The 18,395-nt window shown below is 34.3% G+C and overlaps 1 long non-coding RNA gene across 1 annotated transcript; it reads right to left on the bottom strand.

Moving 5' to 3' along the window:
• Positions 1–15,495: 15,495 nt before the first annotated feature.
• On the bottom strand, positions 15,496–17,504 carry LOC133861392 (uncharacterized). Its single transcript, XR_009899007.1, has 2 exons — positions 17,164–17,504; positions 15,496–15,922 (listed from the first exon to the last, which is right to left on the bottom strand). It is a non-coding gene; the product is annotated as an uncharacterized LOC133861392 (long non-coding RNA).
• Between the last annotated feature and the right edge of the window lie 891 nt (positions 17,505–18,395).

Here is an 18,395-nt window from a genome sequence, read left to right as displayed (position 1 = left end):
TAGCTTGTTAAGAGCCTAGCCGAGTTCGAACTCGGCTAGCTTAACAAGCGGAGCCTTCAATCAAGTTCGAGGGACTTGAGCTTGATTAAAGTTTTATAATATTTTTTGTTTAAAAATAATTAATTATTAAATATCAGTAAAATGAAATGAATTTATCTTTAAAAATGCTACAACGTGTCAACTAACTTTAATCTATATTTCACATTCTAAATGGAACATTTTTAACATTACAAAGTGTAATTTACACTATAAATTCATACACAATTTCTAACCTCTTATTAAAAATCACAATTATAAGAAAAATAATTTACAACTAGAATAAAATTATAAACAATAATTACATAAAAAAAAAAATGTTAATTAGTTAAGTTTGACTCCCTTGCATTATTTACTCAAGTTCTCTTAACTTAGTAAATATGTCAAGGGAGGATCTCATAATAACATAAATTTTAATTCACCTTAAATTTAATGATGGAAAATTATACATTACCTTGAAATTTTGATTTAAATTGCCAGCAAAAAAGTATTGTCCTCCAACAAAATTCTCCTAGCAAGAGTTCAAAATATAGTATCATATTACATCACTTAATCAATTTTACTTAATACAACTTAACGACTAAGGTGACACAACCTCAATCAAAGCTGGCTTTTCCTTATATATATATATATTAGTACTTCATACAAGCCAAGAAAAAAAAAAAACTAATAATAGGAAAAAATACATTTAATTGTTTCTACCACCCCCAACCTTTTTTTCTTTCTTTTTTTCCTGTTTCTTCTTTTCGGGGGGTTTTCTAATTTTTTTTTTTTAAAAAAAAAATTGTTTTAACTATTTTTTTAATATATATATGAGTGGCATTTGGGTACAATTTCCCCTAAGATGCATGTGGGTCATTTTCCGTTAGAGATTATGGAAATGGCTAACGGATGTGTAACATTGACAATTTTAGACACTTCGCGCGGGGGAGCGGATACATTGCCTACTTTTAAACATTTGAAGCAATATCGAAAAGTAGTGCAACTTTAAAGGGTTAAATGTATTTTTCTCATAATATTAAACACTACAAAAATGTAGCACTACCTTACATGATTTAGTAAGTCCATCTAATTTCCTCACCCAATTTGCCCCATATAATAACATTTGTATTGTTTCTGTAGATAATAACGTCCGATAAGGAGCAATAATCTAGCCACCTGCATTAAAAGTTGACTATGAAGCCACCATGGTAATAGGTATAAACAATATGTCTAGATCCATTTTAAACAATATGCGAAACTTCGAAGTAGTTGCTTTTCATCATTCTAAAACACTAAAGTCCGCACTTGAATATTATCCTCCAAGTATATTTTAAAATTAGATTTTTCTGGTTGAATTGTATTCGAAGTTCATACAAATGATTTAAAATATTTCCTTACCACTTTGAGAACTTATTCCAAGTCCAACAACATTGGAATAACCACTAGAAGAGCATTCTTGAGCACTGACTTGTTCAATTCGTTCAACAAACTGAATTATGGTTCTGAACATATTCATTATGTAACTCGTGCAAAACACTATGGACGAATTCAATATTTCAGGTGGCTTCTAGCTCTGAATAAATCATAGGAAAACAATACCGAACTAGCTTCATCTTGAACCTTGGGTCCAACACTGCAGCTATTACTGTCAACATATTACATTCTCCCAAATACTTCTCAAACTTAATATTCATTTTCAATGTCAGGACTTTATGTAGTCATTCTCATCCATAGACTTCTTAGCCAAAATGTTTTTTACTCTCCACATCTTCGTAAGGAACAAATTAGCAATTGGTAATTACTTCCTGATATAATATTGTCATATCATTAAATAGCTCAAAGACTTGATAAACATTTTTTAATTTTTCTCATTCCTCAATAAAGGGCACCCAAATAAAACTTTGACCCTTATCTTAATATCTAGGAAAGAGACTTCACTAAGTACTCAAGAGCAGTAGCCAACATCATGTGCTATTCTATCGAGTCAGTACATAAAGAAATAGTTTCTTTAAAGATAATTACAATTGCTCTGCAATCTCACTAAATTGTACCCTTCTTCCCCTATGATGCCACCAAGTACTTTATCCCTTTCTTTACACAATCAACAACTCTCCCCATCTCAACAAGCCCATCTTACACCAACAAATTATTGATGTGAGTACAACAATGTACATGAAACAACCGCCCCCCACAAATAAAGTTTTTTTCAAAGCGAAATCATTTCTCAAAATCCTAATGGCAACATCATTACTCCTTGCATTATCGACAATAATGGAAGAAATTTTATTTTCAATGCTCCAATCTTGAAAACATTTTTGCAAAGCACCAGAAATAATAACTTTATAACGACCTAGAGAAAAGTGTTAGGAACATCTGCGCTATCACCCCAAAATGACTAATCAATTTTGAGCTTCCCTATAATCACCAATAAAACATAATTTCACCTAGTAAGTAAGTAATGTGAGACTTAAAACTCATGAATATTTTTATAAACCATACTTTCTACGTGGAGTACTCATCTTCCCAATGTGGAATCAGAGTGTTACAAACTATTTCTTTAAACCCCTAACGTCTTTATCTTGCGTCAATTGCGAAGCCAAAATTTTGGTTAAGAGGGGTCAAGTTAAGAGAATAAAGTTGAACAAAATTGAATAACATTACTATTTTTGGGAGGTCAACATTATTGTCTAAAATAATAAAAAGTATTAACAACGATCAAACAATGTCGTTGTTGATACTTAGGTAATATACACTAAGCAATTAGAGCGTTCCTCTCTATGTACATGAAGCTTCTACTGCCAAACTCTTTGTTACTTATTTACATGGGTTACCAAATGTATTAACTGACACTCAAATGCTACAACTCATTGATCCAATGCAAGCTTGTAAGAATTCAAATTTCTACTCAAAATAATCCTATAGACGTTGAGTATTAAGGGGCATGCGTAACTAATTAATTAACAGAATGAGTAAGATCACACATTCTTTACAATGGAAAGATCAGTACGTCTTGAGTGTAAGTATTTTTTTTTTTGTTGAATGAATATATTATAACCAAAAGAGAACACATAACAGTCAACACAAAAGCTGAAGATACCCATTAATTACAACAAACTCACCACACTAGCCTCCAAACCAACAGAAAAACCCCTATAACAAATAGAAGCCAAAAAGGCCTCAAATCAAACAAGAAAAATCAATATCCCATTTGTTACACAACTCAAAATTTAAAGGGGACTTACAGAATTTCCCTTTACCTCTAAGACGAGTTTTAACATCCCAAGAGACATTTAACAACAATTTATCCTCAAAGATTTAGGGGCTACCATGTTTGATAGCATTTCGTAATCTCCACAGGATGGTAGGCAACAACACTCCAAGACAGTTTGCAAACAGAAGCAGCCAAACTCTTACTTCTCCAATTTCTCAATCTATCCAAGATTTCCACACAACCAAAGGATTGGCAATACAACATTTTTCCCAAAAGAGATCTCCAAACATTACTGCTGAAGCCACACTCAAAGAAAATATGATCTCCACTCTCAATACAATGATGAAAAAAACACAATTGCTTTCGCCAATATAACCCTAACATAACAACCGATCACCAGTAGAAAGACTATTCTTAAAAGCAAGCAACATAAATAAAGCTTGTCTAGGAATAGCAAAGTGGAACCAAACAAGGTCACACCAATCCACCAAAGGCATCCTGCACCGAAAAGAATCTTAAGTATCTCTACAAGAATAGGACTCACCTTTAGAAGTCACCCAAATGACTATTGTCTTCCTTCTTCGAGTTCAACCTTCGTTAACCTAAATCTGAAACATTGAAAGAATTTTGTTATCATTGAATCACAGTCCTCCTTGAAAAAACTTTGTTGATGTAATGTAGATAACCCCAATGAGTGGCTGATGGTGGACAACAAAGATACTTGGGAGATTTCTACCAAGGGTAAAGAAATTTTTTGGGGGGTTGAGATGAGGCATATGATACCATTTGTAACGACTTAGAGAAAAGCATTAGCAATATTTGCACTATCGCCCTAAAATTACTAGTAATTAGAGCTTTCTTAGAATCGCTTATAAAGTGCAGTAACAACGAACAATGATTTACACCAATTACATTGATGCTTTCTCACTCCACCCCTCTCAACTTCACTAAAATCACTCCATACAATAGACGTCTTCCTCATCGGCTTCCTTTGGTATGCAAGCTGCTACGCATCTTCTTCAACCGTAAGCACCATAGTAGCATCAAATAGAGCTACCGGAACATTTTCACCAACAGTGGCACCTTGTAAATTGCAACCATCATCATCATTATCAGATACTCCAATTTGATTTCCATTTCTACTTCCTTCACTTCCTCCATCGAAAGTTTCAAATCGTCCTCCATAGATTTTCTAAGGTAATTGTTGGGAAAAAAAAAAAAAGACTCATGTTATTTTCATGTTGTTACTTAACTACTTAAGTGACTACATCTACAAGTCCACAAATTAAGTAAATTCAAAATTCATAAAAATATTAACTACAAATTCATTAAGAAATTAACATAATCATAAATCTTAAACAAATATAATTACAAAATTTATTATATCTAAGTTCTGTGACAAGAGGTTGCATGGTGGTATTTGTATTTACAAAATTTATTGTTCCTGATTTTTCTTTTAATTTAAATTATCAAAATTTACCTTTTATTCAAATCTTATATATAATTTGAACTAATAATTAATCACTTTCATTAATAAATTGAATACTCACTATGTGTTTGAGTTAATTAGTCACCATGAAGCTATATTGATTATATATACCCTTCACTCTCAATAAACCAAAGCAGAAAATGACTATAAACATCTTTTTTTTTTTTGAAAAAAAAAAAAAAAGAAGTAAAAGAAAGGAAAGAATTAAAAGAAAGGCATTTTTTTTTTTAAAAAAAAGTTATAACTTTAAGAGATATTAAATAAGTAAAATTATAAGTTACCACGTGGGTAAGGTAGTCAGGAGTTATGTCTTAGGATTGTAATGTACCACCTTACACACATGGTAACTTAAAAAAATAAAAAAAAATAAATAAATAAATAAAAAAAAAATAAAATAAAAATAAAATAAAATAAAATTGGGGGAAAAAGTTGGGGGAGAAAGTTGGGGGAGAATGCTGAAATCCCCACGCTGAAACCCCTCTCTCTCTCTCTGGCCGACCGCCCCTCTCTGGCATGTTCGAAACCATTTTCTCTCCTTGCGCTGGTTGTCGCTTTGTCAAACAAATCTCACCGGTGTACACACTTTCTAGCAATTTCTCTATCTCTGGCAGCCTCTTTGGTGGCGTACGTTCTCTGTCTCCTGTGGCGGAATCCATCTCCGGCGAGGTCTGTTTGTACTCTCTCTCTCAGTTAAGCATATTTATGTGTATCAAGATGTTGTATGTTAAGTTCTCTTTGTACTGTCCCAAGCACATTGTGGTTTGTTGTGGTTGTAAATCAATGTTGCGTGAAGAGATAAGCTACTCAAATTTCTATTTTGGGTAGGGGTGAAAACCTGGAGCCGGTTTCCGGTTATTGGCTAAAACTGGTAACCGGCTCCGAGGTAACTGGTTATTGAAAATTATAACTTTAAGAGAAATTAAATAAATAAATAAATAAAAGTAAAAGTTACTATGTGGATAAGGTGGTCAGGAATTATGTTTTGGGGTAGTAATGTACCACCTTACCCACATGGTAACTTTTTATTTTTATATTTTTAATTTTTTTTTTTAAAAAAAAAAAAACAAAAAAAAACCTAAAGCTAATTGGGGAAAAAAGTTGGGGTAGAACCCAATTTTCCCCATGCTGAAACCCCTCTCTCTCTCTCTCTTTGGCCGACCGCCCCTCTCTGGCGTGTTTGAAACAATTTCCTCTCCTTGCGCCGGCTGCCACTTTGTCAAACAAATCTCACCAGTGTACACACTTTCTGATAGTTTCTCTATCCCTGGCAGCCTCTTTGGTGGCGTACATTCTCTATCTCGTGGTTGAATCCATCTCTGGTGAGGTCTGTTTGTACTCTCTCTCTCTCTCTCTCTCTCTCTCTCTCTCTCTCTCTCTCTCTCTCTCTCTCGGTTAAGCATATTTATGGGTATCAAGATATTGTATATTAAGTTCTCTTTGTACTGACCCAAGCACATTGTGGTTTGTTGTGGTTGTAAATCAATGTTGCGTGAAGAGATAAACTACTCAAATTTCTATTTTGGGTAGGGGTGAAAACTCGGAGTCGGTTCCCGGTTATTCGCTAAAACCAGTAACCGGCTCCGGGGTAGCCGGTTATTGAAAATTATCAACCGACTTCAATAACGGGGTAGCTGGTTAACCGGCTACCCTGGTTGGTACCCGGTTATCTGGACCAGGTACAAAAAATGAGCAAACAAAGTTCAAGATACTTCATTCCCAGAGCATTACTCTTAACTCTGCCTCTGACTTTATTTCCATTGCAACTGACCATTTTCCTGAAATCCAATATCCAAGATCTCCATTCAACATTCACAATCACGGCCTTGATAAACAGAATGATTCATAGAAAGACACCTCCTAAATGGCTCAACTGATCCTTCTTGTCTGAAATACAACGTTGTCTCTTCTTTTAGAAGCTTTTGGAACAACATTATGGCTTTCAATGCTCACAACAGCCTCTTCTTCTGATTCTCGTACCTCAAGAACATCACCTTTCCCTTGCTGGTGTTAGAGAGCAGATATTTGAGGAGTTTCTTGGATAGGAGATATTTGAGGAGGCAAAGAAATATTGGAGCGGCATAGAGGGCAGCTTGATTAAGATTTCCAAGGTTAATTTCCAATTTATAAATATGCCTAAATATATATGTACTTATATATGTACCCGGTTTTCTAGTTTCCTGGTTATAATCGGGTATATTAAAATGCTAAAACCAGTAACTGGCTCCGGGTAGCCGGTTACCACTTATTTCCAACTGGATATCAAACCGTTTTCTCGATTACTAGCCGGATTTAAACCCCTACTTTTGGGCATGTGTAAAATTAAATTGTAAAACTAAAATAAAACCATACATGAATGCCTCACATGAATCCTCTTAAATACCATGTTGGAATGTTAGAGACGTGCCCTCAAGTCATTTTTAGTACTTTCAAAGATCTAACTTGTGGTTTAATAAATTAATTTATATGATCAATTATATAGTTTAAGTGACTAAGTTCATCTTAATTGTGTTAGGTTGGAAGAACTTTGTCAGTGTTACTTGATCGTGTCATTTTGATTGTTAGGAACTGATTAGACAACTCTGAGTTCATGATATTAGTTTAATAGAAGCTGATTTTTTTTTTTTTTTTGTTAGAATATGCTCGAAGTAAAGAAATGGGGGCCAGCGAGCTAGGAGGACCATAGAATAGTGGTCCCTAAAGTCCTTTACACTGGATTGATTAGGAATACATGCAATTGAAGATTATAAAAGTTAACGTACGTCTAGAAACATATATGATTTATATATAGCATCCTTGTTATATCAAACTAAACTTTACTAAATACGATGTAAACATGTTTTTAGCCAAAGTTACTATTTTTAGCTCCAGGTTATGCTCTCTTGGTGATTCAAATTTAAAGCTACAAGTGAACTAAGTTGGTCCAATTACAAACATGTTTTAAGTAGTGGTTGTAGTTTGAAAACCAAGAAAAAGATCAGCCATGGAAGGGGCCTATATGTTCAAAAAAGGAGTTCAATCAAAATGAGAATTTATGAATTAATTTCTTTGATAGCTATTCTAACTATTCTGACAATATTATTATAGTGTGTTTCGCATTTAGAGCCTGTTTGGAACTATGTTTGTATTGATTATGTATCTTCTGTGTGTGTGTGTGTGTGTGTATATATATATATAGTATGTCTTCAAGCTCACGCTTAGATAACAAGGGCGAAGTTGAATCTCTGTATACACATATTCCAAATGACGATGCTTTAACTCACCAAGATGGCCCTGAAAATGGTTAGGCTCTTCATTTTTGTTTGGGTTGTAATTGTGCTTTGACCCACCAAGATGGGTTTCTATTATTATTATTATTATTATTATTATTATTTTTTAACTTGTATCCTTTTTTGGATAGATGTGAGTGAAACAATTGCTAAACTACTTGAACCGTTGACATTTAGTTCAGCTGAAGAGTTGAATAATAAGGAAGACAATGTTGTATTATTAAAGATGATTGATGGGGATGAAAAAAATTGAAGAACCTAAATTGTTAATGACATCTACTTCAGTAGATGAAGTGAGAACATGTTATAGAAAGTTTGCTAAGTAGGCTGGTTTTGGTGTGCTAACAAGAACCACGAAAAAAAAATGATGGTGAACGAAGATACATAATCCTTACATGTAGTCGCGGACGCTCAAAATGAACTAGCACAACTAATATTTTGAAGCCAACTCCAACAACTAATAGAACGAGGTTTCGTGCTAGGATTTGTGCATCGATATATGATGATGGAATGTGGTTTTTACGTAAAGTTGTGCTTGAGCATAATCATCAACGAAGCTCAGGCAAAGCAAGGTTTTTTAGATGTAATAAGATTATAAATGATTCTGCCAAAAGAAGGCTTGAGCTAAATGATAGATCAGGAATATGTATGAGTAAGAATTTTAATTCATTGGTTGTCAAAAATGGGGGGTTTGAGAGCCTTTCCTTTGGAGAGAAAGATTGTCGAGATTTTATTAATAAGGCAAGAGAGCTTCGGCTTGGTAAAGGAGGTGCTTAGGCACTTTGTGATTATTTCAGTAGAATGCAAAAACATAACGTAGCTTCTATTATGTGCTGGAGATAGATGATAATTGTAGGTTGTAAAATGTTTTTTGGGCTGATGCACGAAGTAGGGAAGCATATGAATTCTTCGGTGATGTTATTATGTTTAACACGACGTACTTGACCAATATATATGACATGCCATTTTCTCCTTTTGTAGGAGTGAATCATCATGGTTAGTCTATACTTTTATGGGCATAACTAATATCAAGCAAGAATACAGACACATTAATGTGGTTGTTTAATTCTTGGTTGGGGTGTATGAACGGCTGAGCCCCAAAGAGCAATTATTATTGATCAAGATAGGGCTATGAAAAATGCAATTGCAATAGTTTTCTTTGAAACTCAACATAGATATTGTCTATGGCACATTATAAGAAAACTCCCTAAAAAGTTTGGAGCTCATGCTAATTTTGATGGCATTAAGAGTGCCCTACATACTTGTTTGTATGATTTTCAAACATGTGAAGAATATGAGACAAATTGAAAAAATTTATTGGAGAGTTATGATCTTCACGATAATGCATGGCTACGTGGGTTATATAGTGATAGGACATTTTGGGTGCCGGCAGACATGAAATATACATTTTGAGCGGGAATGAATACAACGTAGCGAAGTGAAAGTATGAATGTTACGTGCACTCACATACCACATTGACAGAATTTGTTGATCAATTTGATAATGCTTTAAAAAAAATGGTCAAGAATGAGACACGGGTTGATTTCGATTCTTTTAGTTGCACGATCCCATGTTTAAGCCTCTTATCTTTGGAGAAGCAGTTTCAAGATGTTTACACAAATGTAAAGTTCAAAGAAGTTAATGAGTCATTTGGGAAAGTTATGTACTGTAATAACTCTCATCTCAAAAGTGAATGTACGATTTCTACCTATGAAGTTATTGAATATGTTGTCATTTTTGGTCGTTTTTGGAAAACAAGTAGAAAAAACATTTGTTGTTTACTTCAATGAATATGAATTGGAAGTGAAGTGCACCTATGCATTGTTCGAATTAAGAGGCATCTTGTGCAGGCATTCTATTTCTGTGTTAATGACAAAGAATGTGAGAACATTGCCATCAAGATATATTCTTGACAGATGGAGGAATGATATAAAGTGGCCAAAAAAAGCCACCGTCGAAGAGAAAGGTTTCATTATAGATAAAGTGGCCAAGAAAGTGCCTACTGTATAACAAGCGGCTAGAAGTCCCAAGCATTAAGGAAGTCACCAAGTGACAATAATGTGAAACAGAAGAGACGGAAAAATCAGGTTGGTACATTTTTTTTCCCCTTATACTTAAAAATATGTGCATTTCCCCAAATATAGATTTCTAATGCGTTTCGTTCAAAACACATTCAGACAATAATTTTTTTAATTATAGACCTCCAAAGCAACGGAAGATCAAAACACCGCATGTCAAACTTCATTGCCTTCTGCAACTCACGATCAAAGCGGTCATATAATTCATACTCAGGTGATTATTTAATATTTCATGTACTTAGTTGTATCTGTTTGATGGAAGTAGTTGAATTGAAATGTGATTTATGAGTTTTATAATTATTTTATATTTTATGTACTTATGTAGGATTTCATCATTTTAGCATTGACAATGGCTCAACCCTTGGGAGGTCACCATGAAATTGTTCTTTCTCAAGTATAGTTTACATGTATTTTTTTAATTCATTGTGTAGGCATTCCATTTATGTGGTTTCTCATGTGTGCATTAGGCTCCTTTGTCGAGTGATCCAATAGAGAAGTTATCCATATTGGTAAGCCAACAAAAATATGAGGATTTTACTACAACCATACGAAGAGGTGATATGTCACTTCTGAGTTGGCTATGCTCTCAAGTGAATTTTTCTATTTTGTATTATGTTGGTTATTGAAATTCATTTATTTTAGAAGCATGTTTGTTCGAGTTGATATTTTTACGTTAATCTGCAGTGGGTCTTGACTATGGATCATTTCCTTTAAGCCAAGTAGTGTTGCTCTACCTATTGCGACAATTAACCTCTTGTAGAAATATCAGCTCAGTCCAAAAAATTGCTTGGATGACAGATGTTGCTAATGCCGTAATCCCAAATGACTCATCAATTGCAGTGTATGTGCAGCCCATCTATAATGAAGTACATGCCATGCATACTCAACAATCCACGTAACTTGCCAACAATTACTGGTGCAGAGCTCAAAAGTTTCGTTCTTTTGATGCAGGTCATTACTTCCACGTTGAGAAATCATGTATAATTTTTATGGAACAATGTTATAGTTGATTTTGTATACATTTAGGTTCCATTGTTATGGATGGAACCAAGCTATGTTATTTATATTTTCTTTGTGGATCTCTTTGTTATGGAACAATGTAATAGTTGATTTTGTAGACATTTAGGTTCCTTTGTTGGTTTTGGTTTCTTCTCCGAAATTAGTAAGACGACACTTTTGTTTTAGTCACAGAAGTACTTTAAAGTAGCTATGACAGTGTTTCCATTCATGTACCTTATTTAGTGATTATGGGGATACTTCTAATGAATGGTAGTTTAGAAGTTGGTGGGTTATCTCTTAATTGATGCTTTTCCCATCAATTTGGTGATATTTTGCAGAAAGTAAACAAAAGCTTTCAAGTTATTGTTTTTCTTTTATTTTGCTGGTTTTTGTGGGTTGGTTGGAATGCACACACAGAGAGAGAGAGAGAGAGTGTACAAACAGAGAATGCCAGAGACAAAGAACGCCAGTGAAGGATGGCCCGGTGGAGGGTGGCTGACCGTCGAGAGAGAACCAACGCCGCTGGTTCAATGACTAGAGGGATGGGGACGATTGGCAGTGAGAGAGAGAAAGAGAGTTTCGAGGGGGGAAAATGATGAGAGAGTGGGGGCGGTGGTGTGTGGACAAGGTGATCAAGAGTTGTGTCTTGGAATGACAAAAGATCATATCTCTAACTTTAAAGCCGGTAAGAACCTATAGTGCATGATAGAAAAAGTATTAATACAACCTTAGAGTACCTTCAAGGACACCAAAAAAATAATGGCATTGAAATAATAGTTTATGATTTTATCCAAATGGGTTTTCGGATCCCTAAAAACTCACGCAGAAACAGCCATCGACAAAAGCCAATATTATGCTTATACATAACTAGAGCACAAATCTTCTGCCCAAGAAAAAAAACAATAAATAAAAAATAGAGGTTTTCAAACCATGAGTCTTTCTTCCAAAAATAATAAAATAATAATAAAGCTTTCTAGTACATTTCCTTCTTTCTTTCTTTCTTCTTTTTTTTTTTTTTTTTTTTTTTACATGTTCACGTAAGAGAAAAATAAGAGATTCAAACTAGTAACCTCCGCTTTATGAGGCGTGGTCTCCAACCGATTGAACTATTTCTTAAGGACTCTTTCTAGTACATTTATAAAAACAAAATGAAAAACTTTGTCGTCCTAAATTTTGATGGACGGGTTTGCAATGAGAGGCCTCGACTAGATGATTCGTAACCATAGATAGGAGGAGAGAACATGCACCCATTGTAGATGAAAAAGGAGAAAGTATTGTGCACAAACAAAGTCTCTCTCACTTTCGAAATGAGAAGAAAGTGGGTGTTGGTGCAGTTTTCAATCGTCAGCTAGTCGAATTCTGCAAAGAATAAGATTAGACAAAAGAACTTGTTGAATCGGACTGGTGTAGGATAGCTATAATACCTAAGTCAGTTATCACTTTTTGGGATGAATACAAGCTGAAGTTAGACTGCTTAGATGATGAAAAGGTCCAAAGATCTCCATGCATGTTCTTATCGTTTTCTTTTATAAATTAAGGTTGGGTGAAAATCGAGGTTATCATGGCTAATTCCACTATTCTCATAGGTACCAGGACTAGAGGATAGCATACCTAAACCCCGTAAGTCAAGCGATTGATGGAACATGGGTCAAATCCAAGCACTTAATCGGGCAGGCACACTGCAATCGTTCTTTGGTACTGCCGAGTTTGAGTTGAGGTTTATTTATGATTTTCTTTCAAAGGTCTTGTCATTTAATGACGGGATCTCGTAATCCATTCCACGGACAAGGCTTTGATAGTTTGATGCAACGATCAGGGCAAGCAATCGAGCTCAACCCTCGATCGAAGGTGGACCTAGATCCAATAGGCGTTGTACATGACACCAATCGACTATTTAGATCTTGAGTCAATGAATCTTGATGACGTATTTCAATCACTCTTGGGCTTCGAATGACCAGGCTCCTCAACTGTAGTCCGGGCCTTAGCGAGCGGCCAATTTCCCAACTGTGGCAGAGGTGTGCGGCGGATAGCTAATTAAGCCAATATAATTGATTCTATAATTAAGATCTAGAGAAAGACTCCCTAATTACAATATAAGCGATACTCCATAGAGCATTCCCTAATTAATTATAATTAACATTATTAAAAACTGTCTCGCGGCTAATTCTCTTTTTGTGTAAAAATGAATATTGAAAAGTATGATGAAAGTTTTTCTTTTACAATGATGCATAGACGTCTTGTCCTTCAAATCAAACACAAACCCTGGTCCCTAGCTTACTAGCTATATATCATATCATGATTTAAAAAAGCAAGAGATGTATACATTTGCCGGAGCAAACAAGATGGTGGCCGGCAACAAAGATTTCGTTGGTTAAGAAAGTCTTTTGAAGGAGAGAAGAGACTGTTAGGTTTTCAAAATTGTCCCACCAAAAAAACAAAAGCCTCTAAAAGGAAGGAAAAGAAATGCGAAATAAAAAATCAAAGATGCCCATAATTTACCCAAATCAAAACGTATCTACAAAGTGGGTCCCCTGATTATGATTTTGTTAGAAGTCAAGACAAAAGGAGCAGAAAAGGGTGGGATTTGATTTAATCAATTCATATGAATAATGGCGAATGGCTCCTCTTCAACACTCACATAAAACCAAAAGTCCAATTTTAGTATTTCTAGTTTAAATTACTAAATAGTAAAATTATTAAAAATTTCTATACCGACTCATTACCACCTAGCTTGTACCGTTCGTTCTTGACCCACAAGAAGAAAAATGAAGAAAAAAAAGAAAAAGAAAAAGAAAAGAGAAGTGAGTGAAGATATCTTGATGATCGATGATGAATTCATGATGCTGCTTTGACATCACAGCATGGATAGGCTGTTCCTAATCAGCGAAGAATATAAGATCATACGTGCTTCCATTTAATATCATCAAAAAGATTATTAATTATTTTGTGAGAAGGTGATCATATATATATATATATAGGTGGGTCGGCAATGGATGGACAGATATTGACCGTCCGCATTCACTATCCGTTTTTTGTACATGCAGATCAATACAAATGCGATTAGCAAAAAGGTGTTATAGATGGTTTGGTTGGTTGTGTTTGTTTTTCGTATAAGATTTTAACAAAAAGACAAAAGTAATGGGAAATTCATATATCTTGAAAACATTAATGCTTAAAAAAAAAAGAAATAAAACAAGTCCAAAATACTAAAAATCGGCCCAAATTATTTTCAAAATAGTTTAAAATAGTTCCTAATAGAAACCCAAAAAATGTTCAAAAGACTAAAATAGGTCCAAAATACCATTACCTAATATATGATGTAGCGGATAATAATTACAATAACCACAGAGATGTGATTATTAAAAGCATGATGCGAATGCGGATATTTAAAAATGATATTATCCGCATTTTGCGGATGCATCTGCAAACATTGCAAATAACAGTATTCGCATCTGCATGTACATACCTACTGGAAGAGGAGTCTATGTAGATGTAGCAATTTGTGTTCGTGTATCGAGTAGGGACGTGCATGTGGATATCTGTGCAATTATTTGTGATATCCGTACTCGCATCCGCAAAATACGAATATCATTTTAGATGTCTGCATCATTTTTTTTTTTACTATTTGTATTTGCATGATTATTACGGTTATTATTCGATATTCGTAAATAGATAATGAGTCTATTTTAAACACTTTTCAAAATAATTTTGATCGATTTTTAGTCTTTTTGGCTTATTTTGAAAATATAATGCAACACAAAAAATATGTAGAACCGAGAAAAAAATGGAATGATGGATAGGACCTCAAAATATTCATTGTAATCGATGCTTACAAGAAACACCCTTATGTTTTTTTATCCATGATTTAATGAGGATAACAATCAAGTCAGCAAAGATAAGAAAACATAAATTACAAATTTAACATAAAAAAGAAATTCATAACATAAAAAATATAAATTGTCTAAATATTAAACATTCATAATAGAAATATATATAAAAAAAAATATATTAGATATAAAGGGTATGCAGATGCGATTATTGTCTGCATCCACACTTGCGGATAGTATTTTTGCTATATGCATCTGTGCGAATAGCGGATGTGGGCGGTTAATATCCACCCGTATGTACACTCCTAGTATCGATGCATGGGTATAAGACTATATAGGTTAATCATAATTCGACTAATTATTTAATTAAATGTATCGTACCTTTCAACTATAATCCGTTAATTTTTTATTCAGTTTATATCATGTAAAAAATTGTTGGTTCTAAATATTGAGTATCGGGTTCAGATCGTGTCGATATATTGGTATAAAATTCTATAGGTCAACTCCAACGCAACTAATTTAATTAAAAATTCAAGCTTCTCTACTCTAATATGCTATTTTCGAGTTTGTATGAAATTAACGTTATGTTAAAAATTGTTCAAAGAGATGCATGTAAAACGAAAAGTAATTATACGTGATAGGACAACTAGATTGAACTTTTACGGAGAAGAAGAAGAAACAACTTTAAAGTACTAAGAATGTGAAGAAACAGAACGTGTAGCCTTATTTAACCTGGGGCCACCTTCTCTGTTTCTCTCATATACAACACTTGTCAATAATAGGTTAAAACTCGACGTTTACGGCCTGGAAAGCCCTACTTGTCTCTGTTTATTTTACCGTGTTCTTCAAGGGAATGGTTGAAAAGAAACATCACAAGGCTGCTACCGGACAGAGGTGATGGAATAATACAATTAATGCAATCCAACTGAAAGCAAAGGGCAGTAGGGTCCCACTCTCGTCGCAGTTATGGAAGGAAGACGTACAACGGACGATTCCTCAGTAATATTCCTGTTCTGTTTCTTTAATTCTTTTATCTACAAATCATATATTACAGATTAATATATAATTCACAACCATTGTATATATATAATTCAATGCGTGAATCGTGATAATATTAGTGTTTTGTATGAATTCATGCGGGTCCGTTCATCTGGAGATGCTCAGCTACAAATATTAAGAAAAATTGCCAATTTCATCAAGCACATGCGATTACTGGCCAAGATGGTTTTCTTTATTGTCTCAACTGTACAGGTTTGCGTAGTTTTCAGAGAAGCCATTTTTTTAACAATCATGCAGTACTACTGCATGCTTCTTCTCAAATCAAACTTTTTCTTTTGAAAGTGGGTTTTGCGTCAATTAGGTCGTTCTTCCAAGATGGGTTTTTCTTTAATTGGCTCACTGCATGCGCCAGATTGTGTAGTTTTCAGAGAACCATGCGGTGAAACTTCTTCTGATCAAATCAAACTTTTGCTTTTGAAAGTGGGTTTTGTGCGTTAGGCTGATCATGAATGATTTTTTTGGTGCAATGATATCATAAACTACCGGATCCCCATTCCATTAAAGTACTCTTTTCTTCATCTTCTTTCTTCCTTTTCTTTTTCTATTTGTTGGAAAATAGAATAATGTTAGTGGCAGGAGAGTTTATGGCCGACCTGATAAGTCCTTCTTACCTACTCTTCTTCATAATTCATATCATGCTTTTACACCCTTTTTTTTAGGTGCTTAAATGCTTTTTAATTTCACCTTATTATTATTGCACAATAATTCAGTCTCTCCTCCTCTAATTAAATCCCTTTTGGTCTATCTCTATCTCTATAGAGGTTTACAAGGAGGAATTGAAGTTTTAAACCCTAACAAAGGAGCTGGTCAGCTTGGGGTCTACCGTTCATTTTGGACATTGTAAATGGACCTTCAATACATTGAGATGATGGAAAGACAGAAATACCCACTAGCAGACAGAGTCAAAAGATTGTTTGATGAAGACCAGAATCGTCATTTAACATGAAAGACTTACCAAATTTTCTTCTTCTTCTTTTTTCTAATTTTTTTGCTAGAATTCTTCATATATTGAGATCAAAACACCAATTTTCAAGCTCATCCAAAGAATCTGATGAGGAAGTATATATATATATACATATATGCATGCATGTATCTACGCAAATTAATCTTGATATGGGTATATATATAGGACACGATGCAGTAAAACGAACTGAACATAGAAAAAAGGTGAATTAGATATTGGAAAGAGAGATCGATGATGAGAAGAATCACATACCAAGTGCTTGATTTGTTGGTGAAGAGGGATGGAGAAGGGTGCAAAAGGAGATATTGACGCGGCTCAATCAAATCACATGGCTAATTTCTCTTTCAACCATGTCTTCAAATTGAGCCACGCCAATACCTTCGTTACAAATATTTAACACCCCTCCATCTCTGAACCTCCTAGCTTCATCTCCTCGGCCACAAAAACTGATCTGAAGTACTCAAGCTCCTTTTATTGAGAGAAAGAAAGAGAGATGGTGTGAATAATTAGAGGCGGCCAGGGGCAGTTTTCTTGTGAAAGGGTCCTGCTTTAAATAGAAACACTTTTGGCTTCCACATCATTTGCTGCATAAAGGGAAGCAAAGCAGATAAACCCACCACGAAGAAACTGTTTCTGTGTTTATGTACGTATGCCAATTTGACTACTTTTTTTTCTTTTTCTTTTTTCTCTCTGACACGGAGGGCGCCACGTAGGCCCTATCGATCGATGGAATTTGTAAACTTGTTTGCCTCTGATGATTTTTCGACCTTTTTGGATGAATTTGAATGGCTTTTTATACAACGTACCCTTTGTCTTGGCTTAATTAATTTCTTACTAATGTAATGATATCTTTGATATTTCTAGCTAGTTTTGCTAGCTGACTATTATTCCTGTGAGCTTTCACACACTGATTTTCTTTTAATGATGATGTTTCTAATTAATTGGTTTTATAAAAACTTAAAGAGTGGTGTGCTTCAACTGTAGAATTTTTGAGTTTTCCACCCCTATGATTAATGATTTGTGTTGGTAATTGTTTGTGAGAGTCAGGGTTACAAAGAATTGTTTCTGTTCTCCAATAACAAGAACAGTCACAAACATATATATCAAAGAGAAGTACTACAACGTACAGATACCCGATCATTTTTTAGAAGTTTAAGAAATAAAACTATATTTTACTTTCTTATAAAAAACACTTCACAATAAATTTTTTATATTTTTCTGTATTAATTAAATACACTTTCTTTACTTTTATTTTTTTTCCCTATTTCTAAAGCTTGAATGGCATTGAAATTGGAGTAAAACCCGGCCCATGAGGAAATTTGATGGTAATCAACGGCTAATATTCATGTTGCCTTGATCCTATATATCTACGCTTTTATTAGAAAATTCATTCAAGTTGCCTTGACTATCTACACTTCAATCAGAAAATTCTTCATTCAATGACCATTCAATGCCCATGAGGAAATGTGACAATAATCAACGGC

This window comes from Alnus glutinosa, chromosome 2 (assembly GCF_958979055.1).
Source record: "Alnus glutinosa chromosome 2, dhAlnGlut1.1, whole genome shotgun sequence".
In the NCBI taxonomy this organism is placed as follows: domain Eukaryota; kingdom Viridiplantae; phylum Streptophyta; class Magnoliopsida; order Fagales; family Betulaceae; genus Alnus; species Alnus glutinosa.
Note: the sequence above shows the minus strand (reverse complement) of the source record. Positions and strands in the feature narration are given on the sequence as shown.